The sequence below is a fragment of the Marmota marmota genome, unplaced genomic scaffold (genome assembly GCF_001458135.2).
Source record: "Marmota marmota marmota unplaced genomic scaffold, marMar, whole genome shotgun sequence".
NCBI lineage: Eukaryota > Metazoa > Chordata > Mammalia > Rodentia > Sciuridae > Marmota > Marmota marmota.
Genome location: NW_026000048.1, coordinates 10,224,587 through 10,251,908, shown reverse-complemented (window position 1 = coordinate 10,251,908; position 27,322 = coordinate 10,224,587). Strand labels below are relative to the sequence as shown.

Genomic DNA, 27,322 nt, shown 5'->3' with positions numbered 1-27,322 from the left:
CATCCCTATGTCATCCCAACCAAATGACAGGCAGGAAATAAGATCAATAGGATGCAGGCCACATTAAAAAGTGCTTTGCCCTCACAGAGCACAATTAGATGGGAAGACCAGATTACCATTACTGTGTCAGTCCAGAAGTATTGAAAAATTACCAAGGGTGATGCAACTTACCCAAAGATACCTACGTCAAGGTTAAAGATAGGGAGCATTGATGATCTGCTGGTTCCATGGTCTTTTTAGAAGGGGTCATTCTCCAATAGGCAGAGATGGGCAGGAAAAAAAATCCATAAATAGTGAAGCAGAACAAAGAGAGTTGGTTTTTGTGGAGATAGAGATACTCACTGGAGGGAAATGGAACTGGTTTAAAATTATACTAACTATTGGCAAGCAGGCCAGTTAGGAGGAGGTTAAACAACACAGAAGAGAAACCCCCCGGAGGAGGCCTGCTGCTTGCTTGCAGAGAAGGCTCTGCCAAGCTCTGTGCTTCAAAGAGAGCTCAGTAGGGGTGCGGAAGAAGAGAAGAATTTGGATGAACATGTGAAAATGTTTACATGAACTAGGAGAAGAGATTGAACAAATTCACACAGACTAGAAAATTGCCTTGAAAACTATAAAAAGAGATATGAAAAGAGTAATGAAAAGAAAATAATTGAGGAAGAAATAGAGGCAAAGAAGGAGCTGCTGTGACCAGTAAGTGTTATTTTGCAGAGTCCTCGCCCCCAGTTCTGTAACTTCTCTGCTCGCTTGGTGAGTAATGATGGAAAAAGAGAAAATCACAAGTAGGCCTTGTCCACAAAATAGGCCTCTGCACACATCTCTGGTTTTTGTCATAGGATTTTTCCCCACCTCTATATTTACATGGCATGGTTTTGACGGATTTGACAGCAGGTATATTCTGCATATCTTTGATGGAAGAAGCTTTTCCCACAGGACCATTCTCGTATTCATGCCTCTGAGTCTGCTTTCCTGAGACATCAGACTCTGGCTATGTGCTGTGGGTCTGCTGTTTGGAGAACTCCAGATGATAAACCCCGGTCAACAGGAAGGGATGGCAAAATGGAAACAGGAAAGGGGGTAATTCGCTTTCCATTTAGGTGGCAAGGGGATTTATGTAGGTGACCATCCCTCCCCCTCACAGAGAGTCTCTCTCTTTGACTTACAAGTCTTAATTCTGTAGTCAGTCTGGAGGCAAAATAAAATTAGTGATAACTATTGACAATTAAATGTCAGATGAAACAGGGTCCATCTCATAGCAGACACTCAGTAAATACTTGCTGAAAAAAAAATGGAGGCATCATTTTTATTAGCACAATGGGCACAGATACATATGTATATACACACACACACACACATACATACATACGACAAAAAACAAGCAATGTATTCTAATCGAATAGACCTTTGGAAATTGGTGTTGTGAACAGGGAATGCTTGGCTGGGTGGGGTGAGGAATGTGCACTCTCCACAGTGGCTATATGTCACAGGAATAATCACTTGAACCAAATTTTCCTTGCTTGGGAACAATTAGATGTCATAGGGAATTGGTTATAAAAGCATGCTTCAAACACTTTGGAAATGTGCTAATAAAAATAAGTACTAAATTACATGTGCCATTACTGTTAATTTATGACCAAAAGATCTCTTCTTACTTCTTGTGAATGTGAATAATTATACCTAACATCTCCAGGGACTGGAATTATATGCACTTGAATGATTTAGGATGCAAAATGATACTGACACTTTTTAACTCAAAGAGTGGAAAAATATGTATATGGAGGAAAATGTGGCTTCAAATGCCATTCTCCATATGGAAGTGGTGGGTGAGCCCAGAACATTTGTCTTGGGACTTGAGAGTTACTTTGAGTAGCTTTGGGTCATTTTCACTATTTTCAGATCTTTATAAAACATTCCTAAGATATGGGAGGAAAAAAACCCAATTACAAAAAAAATTGATACACAAATCTGGGTAGAACGTAGCTAATGTGAAGAAAGAAAAGGAGTTATTAAGAAAAATTTCATCTCTGTATTTCACATCCTGGAACTATCAGAGGTGACCAAAGATGCTGGGTTGGAATGGCAGAGCTGAATAATTTTATTTATATGAATAATGCTTCCAGAAATCTATTTTCTCCCTAATTTCTCATTGGAATATTTGACTTAAGTGGTGTCGTTAAGAGTTCATTTGGTCTGAAAGGTACCCAACTAAAGGTAATAATCCTTTGTGTATAACATTGTAATCATTTCCATAGCAACCACTTATGGGTGAAGATGTCACAAAGAGGATTATGGCTTCAGGTATGGAATAAACAATAAGAATGAAACATCGCTACGACAAAAATGCCACTTGTGCAATGAATAAATGAGTGGGAAACAGACCAAATGCAACAGCAGTATTTTCTAATTAAAAAATTCATTGCAGGCCTAAGTTGCCTGTCAGTAGGATAACCACCAAATATGAGTTTGGGCAGATGGTACCTTCCCATCAGGGGTGATAAAGGCCCAACTACATATAGCCATTTTGAGAATGAGCTATTCTCTGTTCTCAAAGGATAGTCCTTTATCTAGCTGCATAGCATGAAACACTTTGCAGTAAAACTCTATTATTGTATATACCTGTAACTTGTCATTTCTGTTTTTCATCAAAAAATGCTCCAATCTCTTCTAGTCCAAAGAAACTTGATTTTAAAGACCATCTCTCATTCTAATGGAGACCACCAGCTGATCCACACAGTAAATCACTGTGGACATCTGTGGATGCTTTCCAAGATAGGAGGGGCTTCTTTGGGGGAAAGACTAACTTCTATGGGTTCAGAGAAATATCTGGATTGTAGAAATATCATATAAAAAAGGAGGTAGAGGATTTTTTTCCCTTTCTTTCTTTCTTTCTTTCTTTCTTTCTTTCTTTCTTTCTTTCTTTCACAAGACCTAGAGAACTTTTCCTTCACCATTTACCTAGAAAGTGGAACCATTGAGGGTAGTTAAAGCCAATGAATGGATGTAGCAACAGATCCCAGGAGAGTAAAGACAGAAATGGCTATTATGTAGTTTTTAGAATGTTTCTCCATGAAGTTGAAATTCCAACTTCAGGTCCCAAACCATAAACTTGACTCCCTCCTTTGCATAAAGCTGCCCCTCTCCTCATTTGCTAATAAAAGATCAGAAATTCTACCTTGCTGTATATTTCCAATGAGGTGCAAGGTCCTGGCTAGGTAGAGAAAACTTGCCTGATTATGGAGAGACAGGGCTAGTGAGCCATGCAGAGACCAACCCATGCTGTAAGCACCAGTAAGCACTGATGTTGTCCCTAACAATTTCAAGTGAAAACTTGTATCTGTCTTTGTAGTTAACCCAACGCTACACATTTCTTTTCACCTGATTTATTCCAAGTTGAATTCACCTGAGTGAAAAATGTTCTTGTTCCTATTTGCAGGGACATGATAGGGGTCTGAATGTGAGAAATGAAACCATGCAAGCAATGGGAAAAATCTCTTTTTTGCTGAAAGTGTTGCCAAATTTGGAGGTCATAAAAGATGGATGCATTTAACTATCTAAAATATTTCACTTGGCATCAAAATTAAGCACAACACCCATAAACAACAGGTGGGGGCAAGAAGAAAGGAGGAAGGAATCACTCTGAAGGAATTTCAAGTAGCAAAGACTGGAACAATTTAAGCCATAAAATAAATGATAGTTGTGGACAATTACGCAAAGTTAATACCGCTATAAATACATAAATATGAGAGAAGTAATATCTCTTCTTAAAGAATTCCAATTAATATGTACAGAAAGAATGAAATAGAAAAACCACCAAACAGTGCAGTAATAATTGTTGCAGATAAAAGCTACAAAATGGATGTTTAACTTAGAGGGCAAACTCACGTGGAGAGAACAGGCTGTTTGCACAGTCTCAAGACACTTTCCCCATAAGATGAAGAATTTCAAGAATTTCGACAGTAATTTTACAGGTGGAGACACTGAACAGACACTGACTTAGCCCAGTGATCAAGATCAATTTTACCAGTAACAATGCACATTGGCCTCATGATGGTCAAGGCCACTTCATAAGTGTTTTTGCACCAGTGCATAGCCTCCTCCTAAACAAGAGAAAACAAACCCTAAATGAGGGAAATGTTACAAAATAACTGATGAATAGTTTTTGAAAATTTCAAGTTTTTTTACTATTAATTTTTAATACTTATTTTTTAAGTGTAGATGGACACAACACAATACCTTTATTTTTATGTGGTGCTGAGGACTGAACCTGGGCCCCGCCCGTGCTAGGGGAGCGCTCTACCACTGAGCCACAATCCCAGCCCCAAGTTTTTTTTTTAACTTTATTTTTTATTGTATGTATTTAGAGTGTACAACCTGAAGTTTGCATATTCACATACACAGTGAAATGTTACTATAGGTAAGCAAATTGACTATCCATCATCCTCCATAGTTCCTCTTTTTTTTTCCTTTCCCATTTTGAAGTTAGAACACCCCAAATCAACTCTCTTAGTGAATTATCTGTATATAATATTATTAACTATGGTCCTCCTGCTGTACACTAGATATATAGACTTATTCATCTTATAAAACCATAAATTTGTACCCTTTAGCCTACATTTCCCCATTTCTTCCTCTCCTCACCCCTAGAAACCACTGTTGTACTCTTTTTCTATGTATATCACTTTTTAAAGACCATAAAAAGTGAAAGAAGTCACATGTAAGTGGGATCATACAGTATTGTTCTTTCTTGCCTCACTTATCTCACCTAGCATGATGTCTTCAAGATGCATTTGTGTTGTTACAAATAGGACTACCTCCCAGTTTAAGGAAGAATACTATTGACTGTGCATATGTGCTCCTATTTCTTTATCCATCTATCAATGGGCACTTGGGTTGTTTCCATATCTTGGCCATTGTGAAAAATGCCACATTGAACACGGGAGTGCTGATTTCATTTCCTTTGGCTATAACCCAGAGGTGAGATTGCTGGATCATCTGGTAGTTCTAGTTTCAATTCTCTGAGGAGCCTCCATACTGTTTTCCATAATGGCTGTCTCAATTTACATTCCCACCAGTGAGTACAAGGGTTCCTCTTTCTCCTAAACCTCTCCATTATTTGCCATGTCTTTTTTCCTAGGGAAAGGATAGTTTCTTTAACAATCAAGGTCGGAAACTGAATGTTCATACACAAAAGAATGATATTGGACCCTGATCTTACAACATGTATAACAATTGACTCAAAATGAATTAAAGACTTAAATGTAAGATCTAAAACCATGCAAGAACTAGAAGGAAACAGGGAAGGGTTCTTTAATGTTGACCTTGGCAATGATATTTTAAATATCACACCAAAACACAGGCAAGAGAAGGAAAGATTCTAAAAAAGTGGGACTACATCAAATCACAAAGCTTCTGCAAAGCTGAGGAAATGATCTACAAAATGAAGAGGCAACCCAAGGATGGAGAGAAGATATTTGCCATTCATTTATGTGATGAAGGGGTTAATATCCAAAATATACAAGGAATTCACACAACTCATGAGCAAAAGCAAACCAAATCAAATCATTGATCAATCAAGCAAACCACCACCACCACAAAGCAAATTTAAAAATGAGCAAAGCAGTTGAGTAGATATTTTCCCCAAAGAAATTGTAAAAAAAATCCCCAATAGGTATATGAGAAAATGCTCAACATTGCTAGTTACCAGGGAAATGAATAGCAAAAATACAAGATATAACCTCACACCTGTGAGGATGATTATTATTGAAAATGTCAGGTTCTTAGAAATAAGGAGAGTCATACTGTCACTGTCAGAAAAATTGGAGGAAGCTAAGGAGAAATAACAGCTAAGTGCAGCATGGGATCCTGGATTGATTCCTGAAAGAGAAAAAGGGCAACAATAATAAAAAAAACTGGTGAAATTTGAATATGTGGAGTTTTGTTAATAGTATTATGTCAACGTTAATTTCCCCATTTTGATCATTCAACTTCGCTTGTGTGAGATGTTAACATTAGGAGAAACTGGACGATGAGTCGATGGAAACTACCATTTTTGCAACTTCTCCTTAAGTCTAAGATTATTGTGAAATAAAAAAGGCAAAAACAAAACAATACTAAGTGTATGTGACACAACAATATTTGTTCCAATTCCCATGTCCTTGAATTGAATGCTTTTTAGGAGACAGCATCAATCATTAGTTAAGATAAATTTATTTATTTGTTTGTTTGTTTATTTATTTATTTATTGTACTGTGGATTGTACTCAGGGACACTCAACTATTGAGCCACATCCCCAGCCCTATTTTGTATTTTATTTAGAGACAGGGTCTCTAGTTGCTTAGTGCCTCACTTTTGCTTAGGCTGGCCTTGAAGTCTGCCATACTCCTGTTTTAACCTCCTGCGAAGCCACTGGGTTTACAGATGTATGCTACCATACCCAGCAATATAAATACATTTAAATATTTCGAAGGGATCAAGCACATCAATGAATATCAAGTAAATCAATTTCTTTATGTAAGTCATCATTACCACACATTGGAAAGTACACACACACAAAAAAATCATCTGTAATCTCACTGTTAATGTCTTGATGTTTATTTGTCTAGATTTGTCTATAGACATGTATATACCTAATATGGATGTATGTGCACATATAATTTTTATTATTGAATTCTATTTGACTATTTGTGCTTTTTTGCTTAAAAATAAATTATGACATTTATTGTGTAAATACATATGTGCCTACAGTTTCATCTTTTCTCTTTCAAATAGACTTTTAGAAATGCTTTGGGATTACAGAAAATTTGAGAATATTGTACAGAGAATTCCCATATGTTTCACACCTGTTTTCTCCTATTATATACATTTGTATAGTACATTTGTTACAGTTAATAAAGGAATAATGCTATATTAATGTTAACTCAAGTCTGCACTTGGTTCAGATTTCCTTAGTTTTTATCTAATGTCCTTCATCTTTTCCAAGGTCTCATCTAGGATGCACACTGCACTTATTGGCCAAGTCTCCTAGGGTTCTTTACACTGTGACATATTCTTAGACTTTGTTAATTGCAAATGACGTTGACAGTTTAAAGAAGTACTCACAGGTATGTTGTAGCATGCCTTCTACTGAATCTGCCCAATGTTTTTCTCAAGATAAGACTGGAATTGGGGTCAAAATATCATGTTGTATACCTTTAATATATATGATGCTTCTTGGTCAATTGCACCTCAATAAAGTTGAGGAGAAAAAGATTAGGGTCATGGAGCTTGGGGAGGAAAACCACAGAAGAAAAGTACCATTCCTTTCCTCTAATTTCCAGGGGTCTATGACTGCTGATATTGACATTGATCATCAGGCCAAGGGAGTATCTGTCTGGCTTCTCCATGGTGAAGTTCCTCTTTTTCTTCCTTTTCTCATATAGTGCTCTTAGAAAGGAAATCACTATGCACATCCCACATTTAAGGATACTCTGTAATTTAAATAACTTCAGAAATATTAATGTGTTGCAGTATGTTTAACCAATTTCTTTTTTGGCAGACATCTAGAGATTTTCAGTTTTTAATTACTCTCAAGCCCCTTGCCATATACCCTGACCTAGTACATCTATCTCTTTATGTATCACTGATTATGTCTTTAGGATAAAAAGCAAAAGTGAAATTGCTGGATTAAAGTGTCCGTGAAGCAAGGCTTTTGATGCCTGGTACCAAGTGGATCTCCGGAATCTCTTTGCCAACTCATAGTTCTGCCAACAGGCACTGTGAGAGCATGGCATTTATTTATACCCTGCATCTGTAGCTGGAGTGAGTGAGGGTGACATGAGATGATTATAGGGTAGTGGGCAGGGATCAGCTGTTAAAGAGTTTGCCTTTTGTTCTTGATGTCATGGGAAGCCATTGGAAACTTGTTAACGAGCCAGAGGCCTGATCTACTTTATATGTTTTGTGCTGTGTTTTCACTTCTTAAAAATGTCCCTTAGATTACAGCTGGGTGTTTCTTTTTGACCTTAGCTCAGAGGTCATCACAGTAAAATGCAGTATGACAGATGACCTGCTATGCTTACTCATGCCAATCTACCTTGCCATTGAGTAGGGAAACTCAGAAGGAGGGACTGGAAAGAGAAGAGAGAGTACCAAGATGATTTTTTTCAGAGGGAAGGGGTTGGGTGGTGGGGTGGAATAGAGCAGAAAATGAGAAAAATCTTTCCTCTGCTGAAGGCTTTCCAATGACTGCTAACGAAGTCACCCTCCCCGGCTGTACGTAGTGTACTGCCTTGGAATGCAGGGAGCAATGGGGAGATGAAAGTCCCAACACACAGACAGCAGTCTGTTGGCTGTGATTTTGATTCTTGGCAGAAAATACATTATCCAGGGAAAGGAAAACATAAGGTGGTATAGGAAAGAGCTGTTCAGAGATAATTGATACAATAGTATCTGTGAGATGCTAGATCTATCTTTTGCTGGGACTTGATAATCCTTCATGCAAGATGTTTATCATGCGTGGGATGACAAAAGGCTGATATGAAGTACCAGAATCTCCTAAATCTTCATAGCTTTTCAAAAATGAGGATTAAAGAGAATTATAGAGACACTATATGAGCCATTAAGCAGAATCATCAGATAATTTTTTAAACATTTATGGAATAGATGGGACCAATAAAAACATTTAAGTGGAAAATGCTAAAACTTCTTATGCTTTTTTCTCTAAAAGGTCTTGTCATTGATTGGGACATAGAAGTACCAAGGTTCTTTAAACATCTCTTGAAGAGCCAGATGGTACATCCCTCATTGGGCCTCCTGAGATACGGAATTAATTTTTAATTACTTATTTATAATTTATAATTACAGAGATAGGGCCAGCTCATTGCACTTGAGTAATTTTCTCTGTGGGATTAAGTTGAGCCATTTGGAAGGTATATTGACTCTTTGAATCCCCAGAGTGTTAGACACTTGCATACCAGGGTACCACATCATCATGATTCAAACTACTAATCAATTTTCACATGAAACTTCTTCGACAGATTGTTCTCAGCCTTCTAATTTTTTCTTTGATACTGTTAAAACATCTTAGTTTCTATATCATGCAAAAGTGATGGTCTACATATTTTGGCTACTAAGAAGGCTAAAAATACTACCCCAGAAATTCTTTTCTCTCTAACCCCAAACTCTTATCATCTTGGCATATAGGCATGGTTTTGTAAACTAAAACAACCAAGCAGACAAACACCTCAACATATTTTCCTTCAATTTGAAGGAAACAAATTTCCTTCAACTGTATTTTTCTTTATAACTATAGAGTATTTTAGGAGATGGTGTTCTACAGATATTCAATATACTGGCATGCTTGATACCTCTCTGCAACCAAGCAATGAGGCATGTAAAACAGATAGAAAATGTGCCAAAGACAGAAAGTAAGAAAGAGATAAAGAATTGAGTTTAGTGCCATAAAAGAAAAAAAAAAAAACTGACCTAAAAAGTCTACCACTTCCTTAGCACATTTATTTCAAAAGCAAGCAGGATATAACAAACATTTATAAGAAAATAACAAAAGAGGTAAGGATGAAGACCTGCCAGTGTGTTGGAGCAGATCCTTTTGTGGGGATTTGAGTATTGTTCTGGCTACTCAGAAAGATCCCAGGACAAAGGTAAAGGCTAGATTCTAAGATGACAGAGTTCTCAGTACTGGACTAGGTACTCAAGAAAATCTAGTCTAATTCTTTATTTTGAAGATGAGAAGAATTAAATCCGTTGAAGTCTGATCTTATCCAAACTCAGACATCAAGTTAGTGGTAGACTTGATCATTCAGGAGGTGTTGGCTACAGATTGAGGATATGTTGAGTATCATTGTATTGGAGGTGCAGAAGAGACTGTGATAAGCAAATTGTCACAAAGCTCATTCAGGATCTTGTACTGTTTTTCTTAATAAAGGCTGAAAAGACAGAATATTGTTCTTATGCTAGGAAAGGATAAGGAGCGATAGCTGTTCCCAGTACATGAGACATTCTAGGATGATGCTGACCATTTATTATTGTCATACAGGTGCAAACAAGGACAAATGGGTCCATGTTACTGCAGAATAGAATTCAGCCAAAAATAAGAAACAACTCTTTGGATGTAATGGTGATTAAGCATTGAAGTTATGGAAGGAGTTTCTGGATAGTATAAAATGAAATATTTATCAGTCTTCAACTCCTTCAAATTATTCCTTTTGTTTTTTATAAGGTCCTGTTCTAATTAATTCCAAGGGTTTCAATTCCAAAGTTGTTTTTTTGATATAAATCATAACATTGTTGCTCTATGATATGCTAAAATTAATCAATACTTAATTTAGCTGTGTGCTTCTGTGTTTATGCTGACATTATTTTTCATAACGTACTGCTACCTAGAACTAGTCTATGAAATATAACATGGATAGGACTTTTAAAAGTTGACTGCAGTGTTAAATTCAGAATTTAGCTATTTTATTTTTATTACTGACTTCACATTAATTTATTGAAGCCATGTACCCATAGAAATCATTTAGGTCCTAACATTAATAGTGATCTGTAATAATAATTCTCAAGAATTAAATTCTCATTTTGTGCAAAATACAGAATTATAAATTCATTTAATCCTCAAAGTGACCCTATCATATACCTGTTTAAAAGAGAAGGAAACTCAGAAGGCAAAGTACATCATTGGAAGTCTCACCCTACCAACTGGCAGGACCAGGTCTAGAAGCAGAGTTAGATTTACCGTAAGGTGGTGAAATCTGAGCTTTAGGAATTTTCACATACAAAGGGGGTGCTCTTGATATGCATTCACAGGGTCCAGGGACCATCTACTTCACTTTATCTGGCACCAAGAGGTTTATTAGGACACGGGACTTTTAGTGCTTAAGCTTGGAATGTCCCAGTCAACCTGGGTACTAGAATGATCGTGGAAGACCTTCCTAATTCAAGATAGCTGGCAAATATTCAACTATTGACAGAAGAAACCATAAACCATGTAAACGTGTCCCACTAATTGCAATCTAACATCCCTTTAAGTTAGAACCCAAAATGGTGTGAGACTATTCCTGTAGCCCAAGAGGAGGTAAGGATATGAGTGGGGAAAGGCAGTGACCTTAACATATTGTACCTGTAGTACCTCACCTTTTACATTATTAAAAAACATTTTGCTCTTTATTATAGACTGGTTAACTATTTTGTAATCATGATCTACTAAGTTTGAGTTTTAGGCCTCACAAAACCTGCATCTTTTTCTGGAGAGATCCAAGTAATCCAATGACTAATGCTCCAATTACTTAGGTGTGTGTGTGTGTGTGTGTGTGTGCATACTTATGTGAGACAGGTTTCTCAGGCTGTCCTTTGGTGCTACCTTCCTTGGCACACTTTTCATTCATTTACATGTTCAAGTTTGTTTCTTTAATGTCGGCAGTTGAAACACCTCTTTTGACAGAAGGAGAGAATGAAGGAAAAAAATGTAGAGTATGGATCTGCCACCTATAGATCCGGACAAGGATAGGGGATCTCTCAGAGAAACGTACAGGCGGAACTGACATATTCAAAGGCCCGGGGTGGGGGTTGGGGCTCCATTGTGGGCCAGCAGACAATGGGTGCACAAGGAGCTCAGGCAATCTCTTTTTCCCCTGAGGACTGTGTTCTCCATTGCTTGATTCATTGAAGACATTGAGTAGTTTATTTAAACAAATACAATAGTTCCATAGTTACCTCTAGGAGACACATTGCTCACTTCTTGATGTTTCCTTCTTAAATTCATGGTAGTGGTTTTGCTGATGATGCCCATTCAAACATCTTTCTCTTCTTGGGGAGTTTGGGGGCAGCTCCCCAGACCTAGCCTACCTGCTAAATATGGCTCTTTCCACATAGTCCAAAGACTAGTTATTTGTTATGGAACTTCTCAATTCAGAGCAGGTACACTTCTTCTTCCCTTCCTAGGGTGGTCTTAGCTGCAGGTGTGCAGTGCTACATACCTCACAGATATTCTCAGTATACCATTTAGTGAAAGCAGCACTGTTGGTGGCTGTGTTCTGAGGGGTACCCTAGCTAAATTATTTTCTTTTTGGAAATGTTATTTTGACAAGTGAGGATTCTCAAATACGGATAAGCCACATTTTGTCTCATTGCACATTTCACACTGCATTTTAAAATATCAGCTTCCATATTTCCATAACAGATACTGGAGAAATTTTCTGTCCACAGCTTTCAGAAGGGAATGTCATTTAATTGAGATTCTTGTTTCTTTCCATTTTATATAATTATATGATTTCCTTCTGTTATTTATATCATATGCAATATAATGGGGCCATTAATTCATAATACTAGACATGGAAATTCAAGACAATAATATTTTACCTGAATGACAATGATAATCCAATATTTATATCAAGTCATGTTTTTCCATGTTGGTAAGATGGACAATGAATACAATAACTTAGGGTTATGTATATGCACACACACATATATCATTTTCTTCAGAGTTATCTTTGCCTCCTTAGCATATAAATCCAAGTTGGAAAGAGTTTTTCCACTTGTGGAAAAGATTCAGATTGGATACTGCAATATTAATGGTTAATTAAATTTGTCCCTTTGGGAAAAGGATGCTCATTGGAAGGGTGGTTAAGATAACTACAAAGATGTTTACCACATTTTACTGTAATTGTCAAAGCATTGTTTCCTGGGAAATATTGGTAGCTATTCTATCTTTGATTGTTGTATCACTGAGGATAATCTCAGCAATTTAGAAAAACAAGTTATTTCTCATTCATGCATTATGTCCATAGGTCACTGGTAGACTATTCATTGTAATCAATCTGGGATTTGGGCTGACAGAACACAGTTGGTGTGAACACTGAGATCAGGTAAGAATATTCTGCTGGGTCTCACAGTATCAATTAAAGAGTCCAGCCTGGAAGTGACCCTGGTCATCACCTTTGCAACCTGTTAGATTAGAAGTTCCATACATTTGGCCTTACTTGACCATGTAGGGCCAGGAAAAATACTTCCCTGGGCCTTGAACATGCAGAGGCATAAACTTATGAACAGTATTAATGGCTTTCACATGGCAAGTATCTTAACCTCCCATCTTTCATCTCTGCATTTATTTAGTTTCTAGTCTGTGCTAGCTGCCATGCCAAATACTAGAGAACAGAATGATGAAAAGATCCACATCTTGGTTCAAGGTGGGTAAATAGAGTGGAGGAAAAAAGCAGAGGATTTACAAGAGATTAGAAAAGCCTCTTAAGTAAATCTTATTGATATTGAGTTTCAATATTCAATCTTTTCAATATTTCTGAAATCTCGGTATATTGTAACTTTCCCTGTGATGGTGAAGATTTAGAAGGTATATCAACAATTGTTTTTTATAACACCCATTATTCCTGAGACCCACTGGGAATAGCTAATGTAGTTAGAGTATAAAAGAAGATTAATTTTCATTTATTTTACTATTCAAGGAGTAAGACACAGGTTTTATTGTAAGAATGATAAATTTATCACTAATAATTGTGCTGATTATTTTTTAGACTTATCTTTAAGTCACTTACATAATTCTGTGATGTTTCTATTATTAGGAATAATTAACCACAAATTGGAATATTTTGAAGCATGTGGCTTTTTGGCATATTACTTTCTAAGGAGAAAAACGCAAGATGAATTGCAACTTTAAGCAGCTCTGGCGAGGAAGGATAGGACTTCACCACTTCTAACCTAATCTACTCTTTCAGACCAGAACAATGAATTATTATTTGGTTGACATTATTTCATTTATCATCATTTACCTACTTCATTTGGATTTGAAAAAGATAGAAACTTCTTTGTGTATTTTGTTAAATAAAGGGCAAAGCTAAGGTCTTAGAACATCTGGACCAAACACTGAATCTTCCTCTCCTGTGAAGACTGGTATTTTTATCTGTTCTCCTCAGTTTGTCTGCATTTTTTCCCCCTACAAATTGGTATTTAAACCTCAAAACCTTTAGCTAACTACATCTGTCATTGATATTTTATTGTTTAATTTTCTTTTTATGGAGCCAAATTACATCTCTCCCACATACAGCAGGCACTTTACATGTCTAATTTGTCGACATGTTCTATAATGATAATTTCATTGATTTAGAAAGTGACATTATGAGCAACATATGTTCAGTTTAGCAGTAGACCTTGTTATGGCAATCAATTTTTTCCCCCTCCAGAACTCAACTATATTCCACACTTAGAGGCAGTAGAATCATTTAACCAGTTCATGTACTTGTGGCAAGAGAAGGGGTGGGGAGAGAGGGAGAGAGAGACCTACATTTGCTGTGCTTTCCTAAAAGAATAAATTCTCACTTTGTGTATTTACAATTGCATGTACTCTCGCATATACTAGAGGCAGGCAAAAAGGAAAACAAAAACCAAAAAACAAAAAAACAGGCATTTAGTAAAATAGCAAGTGACACAGAAGGAATGCCTTACACAAGACTTTAACTTTCTCCTCCCTCCTCATATTCACCAGGCAACCTTAACAAGCACCTCTGCCAATACATCTTCGAGAACCTCCAGGGCAGCTGGGCTGTGACAAACACTAGGCTCTCCTGGGTGCCCTCATGTCCCTTTGATCTGGCTTGCATTTTCCTCTCTCTCCCTGAACTTGTCTTTGAAAAGGAGATCCTTCTTAGGTTTAAAGATCCAGCTGCGGGGTCACCACTACTCAGAGGTGCTCTCTACCCCTTTTCCCAACCACGTTGGCATAGTCCTGGCATCTCTGTCTGCGGTTAGCAAGTGGGATCTCTTCCTTGCTTTCCTGTAAGTGACTTGGAGGCGGAGGAACTTATTTATCTTTGTGTCCCTAGCAGATCAGTGTCTGGCTTATTGTAGCACTTAATCAAAACAAATTGGATTAAATATAAAATATTTTCTATCGGACAAAATTATTTGTATACTATAAAAGAATCCTTAAGATGGCACCCTGTTTTTATCTGTAAAGCAATCAAGGGCAGGTGTTCTGTGCTGTTGCTGATGATGATTTATAAAGCCAACCAGGGGTTCAGTTCAATATCAATACCACACCAGAGTGGTGTTGAACAGATGTGGGAAACACTGGGAAGGACATGCAAAAATCCTTAATGAAGTTAGGACAGGTAGAAGTAGCAGAAAAAAATGGAAACAAATAGACCAAGCTATTTTGGGGATCTTATTTTTCTCTAAAAGGAGTTTCTAGGATTTGACTTGGAGGGAAGGACAGTCCCAGATAGCATTCACATCTACTGCCCAGTTACGACAGCAAGGCAGCATTCTTCTTTCATAGAAAAGATTAAATTGCTTTATATAGATGTTTATAATGGCAGAAAATAAGAATAGTCCAGAGTGTGTTTTTTTTTCCCCAAAGATAAATATTAATACAGAAAATCTGAGTTCTAGTTCATGGCTAAGATGGCGTAGATACAATTCTCCCTATTTTTTTCTGCTAGGTTCAGCTAAACATGCTGGACATTAGAAACACATACTAAACACAGGGAGACTCTGAAAGGTGGAGAGACACAGGCAGATTGGCTAGGCAGCTCAGAACTTGAGGAATAATATAGCAGTGAGTCTCTTGAGCTTTCTTTTTGCCTTAAATATTCCCAACTGGGGACTGTAGAAACCAAAGTGGAAAAGGAAAAGCTGGTTCTCTATAGAAAAAGGCATAGGGCTAGCACAATGGACAACTGGGACCGTACTCTCAGGCTCAGAGGTGAACCCTGAGGAGTTATCATGTGTGGAACACCAAGTGTGGAGTTGAAGCACTACTCCGGAGTGTTTCACAGCTTGCCAAGAGAGCTATCATCACTTCCTACATGCACCATATGGGGAAATGCTCCTCACAGGGGCTGTACTATTGGCCCACATTGGCAAGCCCCAAAGTGGAAGAGATGAGATTAGAAATCGGGTCCATCTGGCTTCAAGGCTGTGCTTGTTCCATTTTCAACACAGCTGTAATGCTACATCCAGGGTGGAAACATGAGTTTCTAGAGTTGAGATTTATCACAAGCAAGTGGGATTTTCTCTGGCAGTCTAAGGACCACCAGCAGTGGGTGTACATTGCATAAGGCAATAAATAAAGAAATCGTTTTTTGTTCTTCACCCTTCAGGATCTTGTACTGCCGTGGACTCTTTAATAGCTACTACATTTCACCCCAGGTGAGTGAATCGATCACTTGGATTCAGTTTGTCACCTTGTCAAACTAGAAGAGCACTCTATCCTCCTCTGAAAGGAAGGATATCCCATATACAAGCAAGTACTTACCAACAGAATAATAATTATTATTGTTTCTATTTAGTGCCAGCTAATTAGAGCCAATTTTCAATTCATATCCCGAACTAAAAATTGATTTGTCAGTAATAGAGAAAGCAAGCTACCCTTAGGGAAATTATAGTCAATAATAGAGCTAAGAATTGGAATTTGGGTAAAAGCAAAAGTAAACTCAAGAATAATTCACAAAAGTTAGACACTGAACATGTTTTCAAAGAGCAGAAAACGGGTTGAATGGTGGTCATACAAATCAGGACCCAAAGTTTCAAGTTGAGCTGCCATGTTTCAAGTCTCAAAACTCATACTCATTTCAGAATTTTCTGAATTAATGATAATATCACCAACACTTATTCGTATCCCAAAAGATAAAATCATAAAGTCATTTCCATAAAGCCAGTTTGAGTGATTCAAGAGCTAGAAAGATTCACAGAAGGCAAAGGTTTGCGAGAAAGAGATGATCAGGCACCGTCTTTTCAGTGTGAGTGTCATGTTGAAAGGTGTAACTGACAAAATCCACTTGATTCAGTGGTAGTATAACCTTGCACTTTTAGAGCATCATGGAGTCAAACAATCTAGAAGGCCTTCGCTATTCATCATTGAGGAAACTAAATCTAAGGGGTAGAATAAATTTCCTAAATCTGCCCATCCTAGAACAGAAGGCCTCGGGACAAAAACATGTGATGGTTACTATCCATGGGTTTTTATTTTTGTCCTTGTTTTCACTGAGAATAAAAAGGAATGGAAATTTTGTGCACAGAGGTGAGGTGATTAAATGGTTACAAAGTTCAAGTTAAAAAACTTTCTCTTCATTTTGAAGTCAAGCTGGGCTTGGAACAAGTATGAGAAACTCAAAATTTCATTTATTGAACATATCAATATATGGATTCTAGTTGTAGAGTTGTATGCAATATTACTGATTCTTTGAAGATCAAACAATCATGGTTGCATTAAAAAAGATCTTAGTCTTATTTTCCTTACAGAGATGTTTAGGGCAACTACCTGCCTGAGAGGTGAAGAACATAGCCAATGAGATGTGATCTTAAATAAGTTTTACTAATCACTTCCAAAATGCACTGGCCTCCTGGAATATATATTGAAGCCTTAAATTTTTATCTCCTCCCAATTGTCTTTCTCTTCCTCCCTGAATTGAACAAGAATCTTTCCTGAAATTCTCTACACTTTTTTCCTTTGAAAAACGAAACCAATATTCTTTTCCATATGTGTGTGGTTTTGTGTTTTAAAAAAGTGTGGGACTCTCTATGTAGGGCACCTTAGAAATCTTGGACAAGTTTCTAAAGAGGATTCACATTCATGGTCAATGCCAATTGGTGAATGGTTTGGAATTTCTGGAAGAATTTTCAGCAACTTTAACATTATTCGAATCAATTTGGAGTTTAAAACATATTTCAAAACGCAGAGGCATCTTTCCCAGTCTCTGACAGAGCATGTCTCTTTTAATGGGCCTGTTTTAGTAGCCACTAGGAATTTCCCTTCTAGGATGTTGGCAACATTGCCCGAGAAAATCACTGATACTGAAAGATCTATTTCAGCTTACCAGGAGTCAAGAAAAAACAAAAAACACATAACTTTTGGGAGAGCTATACTTATTTTTATATACTCATTGTGTGATGCTTTTCTTTAAAACAACAGCAATAGAAACAACACAACTCCGAGAAAGTCACAGCTACGGCCTCATTGAAAAAGATGAAAAAAAAAAAAAAAAGAAAAGAAAAGATGAATTTAGGAGATGGTTAGTATTTCTACAACTGGCTCAAAATTTAGGGATGGTTAATATTGATTATAATTGGGAAAAAAATCCTTGATCCTCATAATGCTGATGAATTCTAGTTTGGAGAAAAGATAACACAATTGGATATTATATTACATAAAGGTGTATGAATAAGAAATAATTTTTACTGTTGCCTTTATCATTTCCTTAGAGACTAATCAAACTAATATTAATATCATCATCCAAAACTTGGGACATTAGGTTCCTTTTCCTTGTTAGAGAAGGATCCCTACTCATTATCTCTCCACCTGTCCAGCCCCACCAGTCTCAGTACTGCTATTACTTTGCCAACATCAACATGATTAGATGATTATTTTAAAAGAAAAGGCTGAAGCTTGATTCTGGGAACATAGTAAGGACTTTCAATTCACTTGTACAAGTCATTCTTAAATTTTATCTTGCTAAAAATTTTACATTGACACATAATATTTGTACTTATGGGGTAGCAAAATTACAATATTATGACATGTATATAATGCATAAAGATCAAATCAGGATGCATTTCCTCCTTTTCAAATACTATCATTTACATGTGTTGGCAAATTGTTCTGTAGTTATTTTGAAATATATAATCAAAGGTCGTAGACTCTAGTTACCTTACTGGTAACTTACCTACACTGGAACTAATTCTTGTACTGACCTATATTTTGGTACCTTCTATTCAACTTACATTGCTCCTTCCTTTTACCCTTTCCATCCTCTGGTACCTCAATAGTATTCTATACTTCCAGTGCTCAACATTTTTTAGATTCTACAAATGGGTGAGAATGGTCAGTTTTTACTGTTCTTAGCTTATTTCTCCCAATATAATATCCTTCAGTTTCATCCACATTGTCACAACAGACAAGATTGCACACCTTTTTATGACTGCATAATAGTCCAGTGTGTGTGTATGTATCTTTTTTCTTTAATCCATTTGTAGAAGGACATCTTGGTGGATTTCATAGCTTGGATATTATTGACAGTACTACAATAAATGTGGGTGGATCTTACAGCATTTCTATTTTCAGTTTTTTTGAAGAAGCTCCATACAATTTATCATTACATCTATACTAATTTACTTTCCTACCAATAGTAGGAAGACTTTCTCTTCCTTGCCAGCATTTGATATTTTTTTTGCCTTTTTGATCATAACCATTCTAACAATATCTCATTGTGAGTTTTATAATTAGTATTAATGAGAATTTTTTCAAATAATGGTGTTGAACATTTTTTTTATTGTATTTGGCCATTTATATGTCTTCTTTTTTTTCTGAGAAAAAGTCTATTTATGTCTTTTGGCCACTTTTAAATCAGATTATTTGATAGTTTTTTTTTTTTTTTTGATATTGAGTCGTTTGAGTTACTTATGTATCCCATGTATTTTGGACACTAATCCCATGTTTAGAGGGACAGTTTACAAGTATTTCCTCCCAATCTGCAGGTTTTCTCTTTGCTCTACCAATTGTTTCCTTTGCTATGAAGAAGCATCTTCATTTGATGCAATCCCATTTGGTTTTGTTGTCTGTGTTTCTTGAGTCTTATCCAAAAATTCTTTGCTTATATCAATGTCTTGGAATCTTTTCCCCATGTTTTGTAGTAGTTTCAGAGTTTCAGTCCTACATTTAGGTCCTTGATACATTTCAAACTGATTTTTGTGTATAATGAGAGGCAGTGGCCTAGTTTCATTGTGTACACAGATGTCTAGTTTTCCAACCATTGTTTATTGAAGTAAATTGTCTTTTCTCCAATGTGTGTTCTTGGTGCCTTTGTAAAAAGCCAGTTGGCTGTAGGTATGTGGATTCAGTTTTGAATTTTTCTGTTGGTTTTTGTGACAGTTCCATGCTATTTTTATTATTATAGCTTTGTAGTATGTTTCAAAGTCAGCGATGCTTCCAGCTTTTGTCTTTTTTATTTTATTTTATTTTTGTAGTTGCAGATGGACAGCATGCCTTTATTATATTTATTTTTATGGGGTGCTAAGGATCAAACTCAGTGCCTCACTCGTGCTAGGCAAGCACTCTGCCACTGAGCTATAGCCCCAACCCCTGGCTTTCGTCTTTTTGTTCAGAGTTACATTGTGTGTGTGTGTGTGTGTGTGTGTTTTGCCATTCCATATGAATTTTGTGAGTTTTAAAAAAAATTCTTCCACTAACCATTTGATGGCTGGCCATAGCAAATCAGGTATCATTGATAGTTCATACATGGCAATATATTTCCATGTTGAAATTCATGTTGGTGCCTTCTTAGCATCAAGCCATAAAATTCCATTTTTGAAAAAAACATACTATTTTTTTTATAGGTGGACACAATATCTTTTTTTAAATTCTATGTGGTGCTGAGGGTTGAACCCAGTGCCGCATGCATGCTAGGGGAGCACTCTACCTCTGAGCCACAACCCCAGTCCAGAAAAAAAGCATAAGTTTTAATCATAAAAGCATTTTTGTTATAAAGGCTTCTCTCTAGTTAGGGAGTTGAGAGGAGAAAAGAACACAGATTTATTTTCCCTTTCTCAATTCAAGCTTTAAGGAGACTACATTTATTTAATTTATTTTAGGGAACAAGGTTATTTAAACTATGTAAATTTCTGCAGAACTACTGCTATTTTCTAATCTCTCCCCAAATCTAGAAAATATTTCTTAATATGCATAATTAAAAAAGCCTGCTATTTTGATGACTATGTTTATACATTATTTTGACTATTTAAAAAATGCTTTCATGAACTCTGCCCTGTTTGATCATCAGAGCAGCCTGTTGTATTGTCTTCACAGGCCTCGATTTGTGCTTCATTGATTCACTCCTCAAACCCTGGGTCTGCAGAACATGCTAGGTGCTGTGTTTCTTCCAGAGATGAAAGCCTTCGCCTGAAGGAATGCAAGAAGAAGGAACCCAGGTGGGGAGAACTGATGCTTTGCAGACCCCCAACTTGCTATTAAATGAGTGTGGTGAGTGATTCTGAACATAAGGCAAATGTGTCAAAGGAAGTGGATATCCTATTAGTTTATCTAGAAGAAATTTTTAAAAGGCATCACTTCATGGCTCAGATGAAATAGAATCTCTTTATAGAAGTTAAAATCGAATTCAAGGAAATAATCATCATCCTATACCTTCAAGAGAACGTGCAAAGGAGGCTAGGAAGGGGCGAAGGTATTGATAGGGAGCATTAATGGGTGCTGCACACTGATGTATTATTTTGTTCCAAAACTTCCACTCAGTAAACATTAATCAAAGAGAATAAATAGTAGCTTTGAGTTTTACCAATTACTTTTCCTAAACAGACACTAAATATTTGATGATTGAGTATAGATTGCTGTTAAATTCCAAGTGCTATTTCAGTGTAGATTAACGGGGGTAAAATGCATTAAGTATAGGTAAACAAATGATGAATATTTCAAGCTAGATCTATTTGGCTACTTTTAAAGATTGACCTCAGCCTACTTTGAAATCTCTGCCAAAACCCAGTATTTGGCTTCTGTCTCAAATGGTGCAGAAATAACTTTTCATCAAATGCAGTTGTATGCGACATTAAGGTTTTGCATTTAAAATAAGATATGCTTTTAAAAACTCATAAAATGCAAATGTTTGTAGTCTCTGAGTAGAAGTGGCAAGCTGCGTGAGAGTGCTTTACCCACACTAAATTGACTAAAACATTACCTGTCTAACATGGCTTAATTATTTTATTAATCTATGTTACCAGGAAGAACATTTTGTTTTCTATCCAGCGGAGTTTTAAATGATAGTTTTAGGATTTACAGTCATTTTTCTTCCCAAATGGCTTTCCTAAGATTTTATTTCTCTTACTTTATTTTGTATTCTATGCTGTCTTCAATTGTGTGTGTGGTAGGGGGAGAGTGGGGTTGGGTATGTAAAAATAGGTGTGCAACCTGATCTCAGCCAGATGAGTTAAGTCCACATCAAATGACTGGACCCATGATCATCAAGGGTTACTTAGACAAAAATGTTTAGAGAGGCAGACTTCAGTGAGATTCTTCAGCTTCTTATATTTTCTCCAAATTTGTCTACCTTTTAAACCAAAACCAGCCACTCAACATTTTCCATATGCCAGGAAAGTGGCACCACCACTTTCCTCTCAAAATCCTTGCTCCCTAAATTCTGTACCACTGATTCTTCTAGGTATAGGTGGAGAGTTAGGGAAGAGGCCTTATATCTAGGGAAGCAGTCACATTATTTATTTGGTGCTTTATATAGTGATCTCATGATCATTTACACTGGCATTTAGTGGATTTTCAAAAGGAGGTGCTGGCAGTGAGGCCCAGGAGAAAGGAAGCCAACTAATCATAAGTAGGGAACATGCTACTGAAGATGATAACAGTTCTTTATATTGACCTACTACTCTATAGCAAATATAATCATATTTAAATATTTGTTATAATAAAACTATAAGTACAATTATTATTCCTATTTATGAATGAGTGACTTTTCATGTATCCTGCCCAGTGGTAAAGCCAAAACTAGAGCCCTGGAGCTTCTGACTACTACTTAGTATTGACCATTATATTATCCTGTCTTTCTTAATAAAAAGGAGCCCAAGTAGATGCATTTGATTGGGCTTAGTTGTATTTACTTAGGACAGAATAATACACTGAGGAATGATGAAATTCATTCAAATGAAATGGTTCAGCACAAGTTGGTAATCCGTGACTAACTGAAAAACAACCATCTCTGACATTTGACCTTTACGATATGGATTTCTGTAATCTCCATCACCAAAATCAGAATCAATAGTTAACATTGTATCTACTATGTGCTGCATGCTATGCCATCAAACCTTTGCAACAACCCTATGAAATAGGTATGATCCTTATTCCCATTTTGCATATTAGATGAGGCCAAATGAGTTTAAGGCCACATAGCCAGGTAATAAGTGATAGGATCAAGAAAGAGCCCAGGGAATTAGGCTCTCAGGCTATTAAACATTTCATAGAATTAGAGTACTTGACCAGTGCTTTCAGAAACAGAAAAAACAATATAAAGCTTTCAATAATTAAGCATTTGGGAAAAGAAGTCTTCCTCTTCTGAGGAAATCTTCTTCCTCAGAATCAAATGGGATAAAAATTTATCTTTGCTTCTTAAAATGTTTGGGTTGGTATAGAGGATGATAAGGTTTGCTCTCCAAGGGAGAAGAGTGCACTCACCATCCGTAGAAACCTGCTGATCTTACCCTTTCCCGAGGTATTTTGAAGATGTAGCAGCAATGTCTGCATAGGGAGAGGCCTTGAGTGGCCCAACTCTGGATAAGACTTCACTGTAGCACCTAAATTTCATGCAAACTTCCAGCAGGAGCCTCCTATGCAGCTAATTTTGCTTTAAATGAGTTGAGGGAGAGAAAACAAACTCAACTGGCACCCCTGAGCAAGCAACCATTGAGTTCCTGTTAACAATGAGCAGGCTGTTTGCTCCAGCTCTGTTTGTACAATCAACATGGTGTTAATTGTGCAAACAGCACTGCAGAGCAGCCCCTACTTGACTGTCAAGGGCCCCACAAACACTACCAGCTGGAGTGCAGGATTTTGATGTCGCCCCAATCCCCTTGGAATGGTGGGGTCTGAGTAGTAAATCACATTCTGCAAACAGTATAGTGAAACAGGGAGACATGCCAACAGGAACACAGATGAGATAAGCAGAACAACTTAACAGGGATGCAGTATTGATCAGCACGACACCATGCAATGCTGCTTTTTGGAGGTATCTTCATGCTCTATGTAGTTAGTCACTTATAGTTTTTCCATCACTTTAATGTGCACTCAACTTACATGCAGGGAAGTCACCAAAAGAGCAAATGGTAGAATAGATATCTTCGGTTCAAATTTAAACAATACCCACTTTCAGATCGGGCTCTCAAATGCGTTGCTTCAAAAATCTTAGAAGCTTAAAGAAGATTGGATTGGCTTGTTGGGCAAGAAAGCATATCTAGGTAGCTTCTCCCTTCAAGATTTCATTTTCCATCTTTCAGAGATACTAATTATCTACTCTCCTTGTTTTTAACACCCAATGTGAAGTTATATAATTTAAATGAATGCATTTTGTCACTGAAGTAGAAAAATTACAGTTCATGAATTTGACAATATAATCTCACCAGGAAATAAGATTCTGCCATCCTTTTAATTATTTGTAATAATTTAGGAGCACAAGGGTAAGGTGAGGGTGAAGAAAGTTTTCCTAGAAAATTAATATCCACAAAGATACTAAAAAGAATCCTGGAATATAGTTTTCTCTTTTGAGGGGATTAAAATCTTCTGAACAGAATAAATTTTGTAGAATATCATATCCATTCTTACCCTCTTTCCCCAAATGACTCTGATTCCCTTTTCTCTGCTTTTAATTATTTTTTTTCTCATTTAAATCATCACATAAAACAGTGACATGTTGTCATGAACTTTATTCCCTACAGGTCAACATGAGACTTCAAAGGCAGTGAAGAGCTCTATCTCTTCATTTGGGAGGCATGAGGTTAACTGTTTTTTACATGAAATGTTTCCTCTGCATTTACACGAAAGGAGAGAACTAAACATAAATTTATTTTTCACATAATGGGCTGAAATTTTTCCTTCATGAATAAAAGTAATGGCCTATAAAGCAGTTTAAAAAGCTATTCAGGAGATTGTTTTGATTAGGTGTCTGTAGTTGACTAAGATAAATTATGTTCTTAATAAGTTTCTTTGCCTCCGTGGACTCCTCTCCTCAACAGAAAGGAAAAACTAGTAAATTAAAGGTACACACCAGCCCGTTAAAAAAAGTTCCAATGGCAGGACACAAATTATTTTATTACCACACCAACTGAGCCACTGATAGTTCACAATTCATGAACAAATTTTCTATTACTATAGAGTCATGCTTTTATTGACTGTTAAAAAATCATCATTTGTATCTTTTTTATCCTGCTGTGTTGCTGTTTTATTGGAAAAGTCCTTTAACAGGTATAACATCAGCTCAGATTACCAAGAAATCTATAAAATAGTTTCCTGCTACTATCTTTGGTACAGATTGAAAGAATACATTATGATCCCACTGAGTGCCTGATAAAAACTGTGATTCACAGGCCCACATGATTTATCCTTGACAGTTAGACATCTGGGCTTTATCTGATCTGTTAAATTATGGGAGCATTACATAAGTATTGATTGGTTATTTAGGTGTAATTAAAGGATCTGGGTTGTGAAATTTAGGCACAAACTTTAGGCATGGTGATAAAAGCAAAACATGTTGCAGTGAACGGGAACGTTCCAGGAATGTTCCAACGCCAGGTGCTTTGGTTGAATCTGATTGCTTTTGTCTCTGACACTAATACATGGTGAGCACCTGGGGTTAGAATGAAAACAAGGAAAAGAGCATGACCATAAACTGAAAGTAGCACTGATACAATTTTATGGCTCGCTTACAAAAAAGAAAAAAAATGTTTTTTAGATGATTGTTCTCAAAAAAATTGTTTTAAATATGTATGTATTCAATGTTAGAATTTTCAAGAACTGTCTGACCTGTATCTTTGGATATTATCACCAATCAAAATTGCTCTTTGGTGCTGAATGTAAGAGAATTTCTATGCATGAGCACATTTAAGGGCCACCTATGAAAATCAGCAGGACACATTATTTTGTCCTTCCACATGATTTCTGTTGATGTTCAAACAGAATCTTTATAACTACTGAGGAATGACAATTGTTTTAGCCAGAGAGGGTCACATTGGTACTACGAAAACTCTGGCTGATGTCAAAAGACCAAGTCACATGGCAAAAGTAGTCATCTTTCAACCCCAATGGAAACATGCCAAAGTGTCCAATATTTCACAAATGCTGTGCCATAACTTCCTGATCACGTGCTGCTTATAAATGCAATATTTCTCACAGTTTGTGTACAGCTATTTACACATCTGTAAGAGTTGTCAGATAACTTACCTCATCTATATAAGGCAAGTAGATAGGTGAGTGATTAAGCCCCCCATTTCACAGCTGAAGAAAATGATAGTTATGAATTGGAACAAAACAGAAATCCCAGGTCACCAACTCTTGTACTAGAACAGTTTTTGACTAATGCTTTAGGTATGCTTGGTTTCATAGAATAATTCCACTTTGATTTATACCAACCATCTGGACCTGCAATGCTATCTAACATAGATTAATAAAAGGGATGATGATTGTCATTTTTCTTTTGATTTTAAGGGTAGTAAACAGTAAATGTTGAAAAAGATGCCTTTGTGAAAGAATGGAAAATAATCTTTAACGAAGAACAAAAGTTAAGCAACTTGAAGGTAGAAGTACTGAGCAATCTTGGGTATTTTTGTTTCATGTGTGCACTTTCTGGTTGGAGCCTGGACAAATGAAAGTTCTGTGCAGTCAGTGGGGAATGAGGATCTTTTTTTCTAGTTACTGAAAACGCAGAGGGCTTATTTTCTCTCCTTCGTGACTTTTGATGAACTATATTAACTACCAATATCCTGTTTCATGTCTTAGTTTTGTTCTTGAAAATGATCCATGCAGTTCTAAAATGCTTACTTTCCCATCGACTCACCTAATCATTACAGAGATGCTTGATTTTTATTTCTGATGGCTCTTCCATTGGCCAAGGCTTCTAGAATTTGAACTTTAAATCTCCTTCATTCTGTCACCTAGGTCCAATAATAATCTCTAAATGAAGTCTTAAAAACACAAGAGAGCTCTTTATTAAGTCATCCAATGATGAATCTTTTGCATGGTGGAAATAAACCCCTTTGCAATAGACACTCTTTCCAATAAATCAATGTTTTAAGAAATAGGGCTTTTAAAATGTGTATGTTTGTTTGGGGCAGAGACGAGAAGACAGAGTGTACCTTGTAGATCTGCCAACATACTTATTTGTCAATTAAAATGTAAGCATGCAGATGCAAAAGGAAGTATTAAACAAGATCACTTTCATATTTTGGCAATGCTATTTTCCCTATGATTAAAAGATATCCCTTGTAAGGAATTCATCAAAAGTCCCCTCTCTTCTTAACACTGAGATGATTGTAATGCTGTCAACATGTCACAGGGGCATACATAACCTTCTTTTATTGTGTCAGCCCACAGGCACCCTTGATCTCAATTGGTGTGAATCTCATTTAATTGCCAAACTGGGGAAAGATGCAAGGTAGAGTATGTGATTTTTTCCCCCCCTAGTTCACACTGTCTTTTCTTCTTGAAGTTGAACATGTCTAGCTGGCAAGAGCTCACTACTTCTGATGGCTACTCTCTAATTAGTTATAATTCCGCTACCATCCTGTCTTACATTTCAGGTCAATATTAGTAATTGTACTGCAT

General features: G+C 36.6%; 1 protein-coding gene and 1 long non-coding RNA gene across 2 annotated transcripts in view; one reads left to right on the top strand and one right to left on the bottom strand.

The window, feature by feature from the left end:
• The window catches only part of Celf2 (CUGBP Elav-like family member 2), a 788,139-nt gene that overhangs the window by 542,208 nt on the left and 218,609 nt on the right, over positions 1-27,322 (bottom strand). The gene's annotated exons all lie outside the window — the stretch shown is intronic.
• LOC125619583 lies at positions 262-25,740 on the top strand. The gene is made up of 2 exons (XR_007351123.1): positions 262-18,011; positions 20,801-25,740. It is a non-coding gene; the product is annotated as an uncharacterized LOC125619583 (long non-coding RNA).